Here is a 5,953-nt window from a genome sequence, read left to right on the forward strand (position 1 = left end):
TTAGGACAATGCCAATTGTTATGGAGGACACATATCAAAAGGAACTCTAAATATTTAAAATTGATGCCTATTTTAAAAAGTTGAAACTACGTATATCCTAGCAAACAGCATATTCACACTTATATACATTCATTAGAAAGCCTCAGCGTTATGCACCAGGGAGCTTATTCTGTGTATTCACAGTAGATATTTCTGGTAATGCCTGAAAACTGGAAACCATTCAATGTTACAAAAAAATGTTTATAAAATGTTTATTCAAAAAATCAATAATGGAAGCAACCTAGATGTCCATCAGCAGATGAATGGATAAGAAAGCTATGGTACATATACACAATGGAATATTACTCAGTCAGAAATGTGACTTTAAAAGAAATCTAGAAATAAAAACAAATTATAGTAAAAACAGTGGAAAACAAAAATAATATGAATGGAAATAACTGAAATAGAAAATATACAAACAATAGAGAAAATCAACAAAGTAAAATTTGGGCCTAATTACATTGATCAATGAAAAAGAAAATAAAAATTAAGGAAGTGAGAAATAGATTTAAGGGCCTAGATCTGATAGATAGAGTGCCTGATGAACTATGGAATGAGGTTCGTGACATTGTACAGGAGACAGGGATCAAGACCATCCCCATGGAAAAGAAATGCAAAAAAGCAAAATAGCTGTCTGGGGAGGCCTTACAAATAGCTGTGCAAAGAAGAGAAGCAAAAAGCAAAGGAGAAAAGGAAAGATATAAACATTTGAATGCAGAGTTCCAAAGAATAGCAAGAAGAGATAGGAAAGCCTTCTTCAGCGATCAATGCAAAGAAATAGATGAAAACAACAGAATGGGAAACACTAGAGATCTCTTCAAGAAAATCAGAGATACCAAAGGAATATTTCATGCAAAGATGGGCTCGATAAAGGACAGAAATGGTATGGACCTAACAGAAACAGAAGATATTAAGAAGAGATGGCAAGAATACACAGAAAAACTGTACAAGAAAGATCTTCATGACCCAGATAATCACGATGGTGTGATCACTGACCTAGAGCCAGACATCCTGGAATGTGAAGTCAAGTAGGCCTTAGAAAGCATCACTATGAACAAAGCTAGTGGAGGTGATGGAATTCCAGTTGAACTATTCCAAATCCTGAAGGATGATGCTGTGAAAGTGCTGCACTCAATATGCCAGCAAACTTGGAAAACTCAGCAGTGGCCACAGGACTGGAAAAGGTCAGTTTTCATTCCAATCCCAAAGCAGGGCAATGCCAAAGAATGCTCAAACTACCGCATAATTGCACTCATCTCACATGCTAGTAAAGTAATGCTCAAAATTCTCCAAGCCAGGCTTCAGCAATATGTGAACCGTGAACTTCCAGATGTTCAAGCTGGTTTTAGAAAAGGCAGAGGAACCAGAGATCAAATTGCCAACATCTGCTGGATCATGGAAAAAGCAAGAGAGTTCCTGAAAAAGATCTATTTCTGCTTTATTGACTATGCCAAAGCCTTTGACTGTGTGGGTCACAATAAACTGGAAAATTCTGAAAGAGATGGGAATACCAGACCACCTGATCTGCCTCTTGAGAAATCTGTATGCAGGTCAGGAAGCAACAGTTAGAACTGGACATGGAACAACAGACTGGTTCCAAATAGGAAAAGGAGTACGTCAAGGCTGTATATTGTCACCCTGTTTATTTAACTTATATGCAGAGTACATCATGAGAAATGCTGGACTGGAAGAAACACAAGCTGGAATCAAGATTGCCGGGAGAAATATCAATAACCTCAGATATGCAGATGACACCACCCTTCTGGCAGAAAGTGAAGAGGAACTCAAAAGCCTCTTGATGAAAGTGAAAGTGGAGGGTGAAAAAGTTGGTTTAAAGTTCAACATTCAGAAAACGAAGATCATGGCATCCGGTCCCATCACTTCATGGGAAATAGATGGGGCAACAGTGGAAACAGTGTCAGACTTTATTTTTCTGGGCTCCAAAATCACTGCAGATGGTGACTGCAGCCATGAAATTAAAAGCCGCTTACTCCTTGGAAAGAAAGTTATGACCAACCTAGATAGCATATTGAAAAGCAGAGACATTACTTTGCCAACAAAGGTCCATCTAGTCAAGGCTGTGGTTTTTCCTGTGGTCATGTATGGATGTGAGAGTTGGACTGTGAAGAAGGCTGAGCGCCGAAGAAGTGATGCTTTTGAACTGTGGTGTTGGAGAAGACTCTTGAGAGTCCCTTGGCCTGCAAGGAGATCCAACCAGTCCATTCTGAAGGAGATCAGCCCTGGGATTTCTTTGGAAGGAATGATGCTAAAGCTGAAACTCCAGTACTTTGGCTACCTCATGCGAAGAGTTGACTCATTGGAAAAGACTCTGATGCTGGTAGGGATTGGGGGCAAGAGGAGGACACGACAGAGGATGAGATGGCTGGATGGCATCACTGACTCGATGGACATGAGTCTGAGTGAACTCCGGGAGTTGGTGATGGACAGGAAGGCCTGGTGTGCTGCGATTCATGGGGTCGCAAAGAGTCGGACACGACTGAGCAACTGATCTGAACTAATCTGATCTGACTGTGAATTAAAGAGCCTATTACACAAAGTACTATGGGTATTAAACATGTGATGTGGGGACTTATAAATTCCTTGCCAATAAATTTGAAACCTTAAGTACAATGAACAGGTACCTTGGAAATTTTAACTAACCAAAACTAAAGCAAAGTAAAAATCTTAACATTATATAAAAACATTAAATTTGTGATAAAGAAAACTCTAGATGTCTTCACTTATTGAATCCTAGGAAATATATGTGAGAAGTAATACTAACATACACAAACATAAGGGAAAGAATGAGGATACAGTTCTTGACTCATTTAATAAGCCAAGAATAACTCTAACATGATTAGAGGGAAAGAAAATGGGAGATAAATATCCCTTATTAAATAACAGAAAATAAAATCCATTAATTATTGAAAAGCTAACACATCACAATCTATGAGCTATATCACAGGAATGCTTGTTTAACATTAGAAATTAACCAATGTAAATCATTCACTAAAAGAAGAAAACAGATTGTGATCATTAGAAGTGGTGGAGAAAAAGCATTTGGCCAAATTCAATCACCATTCACAATAAAACTCTCAGCCAACTAAAAATGGAAGAGAATTTGTTTAACCTTGTAAGATATACCTACGAGAAATGTAGAGTTAGTACCATAGTCAATGGTGAAACAATTAACAATTTTTCTTTGAAACTGAGAATGAGACAAGGATATCTATTCTGAGGGCTTTATTTAACCCTGTGGGGCAAGCCCTAGCCAGTGCACTAAGACGAGAAATAAATGTTTTAAAGATTGACAAGATATAAAATTTTCTTAATTTTCAGACGAAATTGTAGTACACATGCAAAACATTATGGAATAATTACAAAGACACTTTCTGGCACTAATATGGAAACTTAGCAAGCAAACAGGAGACAAAGGCAATATTAAATAAAATATATTTCTACACACTGATGATCCAGAATTGAAGTTGAAATTTTTAAATTAATGCTGTTTGTAATATAATTAAAGAACATTAAACACCTTGAAATGTACACTTAGAGCTGATTCACTTTGTTGTACAGCAGAAAACAACACAACATTGTATAGCAATTATCCTCCAATTAAAAATAAAATTAAAAATTGAATATAATAAAAATGTTTATGACCTCCACACTGAAAATGGTGGAACACTGCTACAAGAAAATATAGAAGTCTTACATAAATGAAAAGATAAAAGACAAAAATAAAAGATTTCATACAATAGAAGAAATATTGTCAAAACTTTCATTCTTCTCAAAACAATTTTTAGGTTCAGTGGAGTTCCAGCCAAAACTTCATATTAGAAATTTGTCAAAAAGTACACAATTCTTAAAAAGAATGGAGTTGGAGGATTTTCTATTCAATTTCATGACTTATTATAAAAGGTACAGTAATCAAAATAGTGTGGTATCAGCATAAATTAGACAAATTAATCAAAGGCAGACAATAGAGTCCAGGTAAACTCATTAATAGTATTAATTAATTCCAACCAAACTACTAAGTATGGTGGGTAAAGACAAGACAGCTTTTTCAACAAACAGTGCTAGAACAATGGAATATTCATAAGAAAAAAATGGACTTGAAACTTCTTTTAACTATTGAGGCATAATTAACTTTTGATGGATCACACAGTTTAATATAAAAGCTAGAACCACAAACCTTCCCAAAGAAAACACTTGTGAATACACAGGTGAATACTTGTGTGACCTTAGGCTGGGAAAATATCCTGTAGGTAAGTCACAAAATACTAACCACAAAAGAAAAAAGTGATAATTCCAGCTTCTCCAAAATTAAAAATCACTTCTCATCAAAGACATTGTTGAGAAAATGAATAAACAAGCCTAGGTCCTGCACATGCAAGTCAGCTAACAGTCATAGCTTTTCATTTACCTCCTCTAGCAGTGAAAAAAACAGGAAATCTCAACTCTTATTGCATGTCAGGGTGCAGAATTATTCAATCACTTGGGAAATTGTTCTTCAGTTTCTCATAAACAAACAGCCACCATATGACCCAGCAATTCAACTTTCAGGAAATTACAAAAGAAATCATATGTGTTTTATACACAAACATTGTGTATATAAACTTTAATTATGATAGTTCCAAATTATAAACAGTGTAGTATGAAAGGAGAGAAGGTTAGCACTCCCCTTGACAAGGATGGAAGAGGCTCTCGGGCCTGACAACACCAAATTATAAACAACCCCAGTGTCCACCAACAAAGAAAAGGATTGACAAATTGCTGTATCATCATAGAATAAAATACTATGGAGCAAAAATAATGGAACATAACCACTTATACATACAACATGGATGAATCTGAAAATGTTATGTTCAGCCATCAAACCCAGACACAAAAGAAGACACTGTATGATTCTGTTTATATTATAGTCAATTCAAGGTGACTTCAGCAAGTGGTTGCTTCTTGGTTGGGAGGTGGGGAAGGACCTCTCAAAAACAGGCTAATTAACTGAAAGGGGGTACAAAGGGTCTTTTGCAGATGATGGTAATATTCTACAGCTTGTTTGGTGTAGTCATTTCATGGGTGTTTGCTATGCTATGTTAAGTCACTTCAGTTGTGTCCGACTCTGTGCGACCCCATAGACGGCAGCCCACCAGGCTCCCCCGTCCCTGGGATTCTCCAGGCAAGAACACTGGAGTGGATTGCCATTTTCTTCTCCAATGCAAGAAAGTGAAAAGTGAAAGTGAAGTTGCTCAGTCGTGTCCGACTCCTAGCGACCCCATGGACTGCAGCCTACCAGGCTCCTCCGTCCATGGGATTTTCCAGGCAAGAGTACTGGAGTGGGGTGCCATTGCCTTCTCCGTCATGGGTGTTTACTTTATGACAAACACAGTTGTCAAAAATCAACAAACTGAATATGTACTACCTGTGCATTTTTCATGTGGTACTTACATCTCAATAAATACAAATAAATAAACACGAAGGGAAAATATTAGTGAGCAAACTGAGGAAATTTGGGAGTAGCGATATCCTCGGATAATATTATTCATACCATCCCGTGGAAAGTGAACTCTCACACATAAACATTCATCTGCTCTGTGGGAGGCTTGCTGTGGAAGAACATATTGTACAGACAGCCTTGCAAGCGGCTGTGTTTATTTTCGGTTTAAGACAATGAGACAATAACAGGCTGTGAATTTGAGATGAGGAAAATTATTGTGGGAAGAGCTGTTAGGTGTGTGAGAAATGGCAAGAGGAATGGTTTCAGAAAAGAACAGCCTGAGTGCCTTCTCAAGTGGCTAAGACGCTTATGAGGGGAGAGGGGTCTGATGTTCTTTTGTGCACACATCGATTTGTTCCATCCTCAGATTCAAGCACCATCCTCTCAATAAGCTTAAAAACAACCCTTGGGCCAAAC

The 5,953-nt window shown here is 37.3% G+C and overlaps 1 non-coding gene across 1 annotated transcript; it reads left to right on the forward strand.

The window, feature by feature from the left end:
* The first annotated feature begins 4,689 nt into the window (after positions 1–4,689).
* Positions 4,690–4,821, forward strand: LOC112587478. Its single transcript, XR_003111984.1, has one exon. It is a non-coding gene; the product is annotated as a U6atac minor spliceosomal RNA (small nuclear RNA).
* The last annotated feature ends 1,132 nt before the right edge of the window (positions 4,822–5,953 follow it).

Source organism: Bubalus bubalis, chromosome 1 (genome assembly GCF_019923935.1).
Source record: "Bubalus bubalis isolate 160015118507 breed Murrah chromosome 1, NDDB_SH_1, whole genome shotgun sequence".
Lineage (NCBI taxonomy): Eukaryota > Metazoa > Chordata > Mammalia > Artiodactyla > Bovidae > Bubalus > Bubalus bubalis.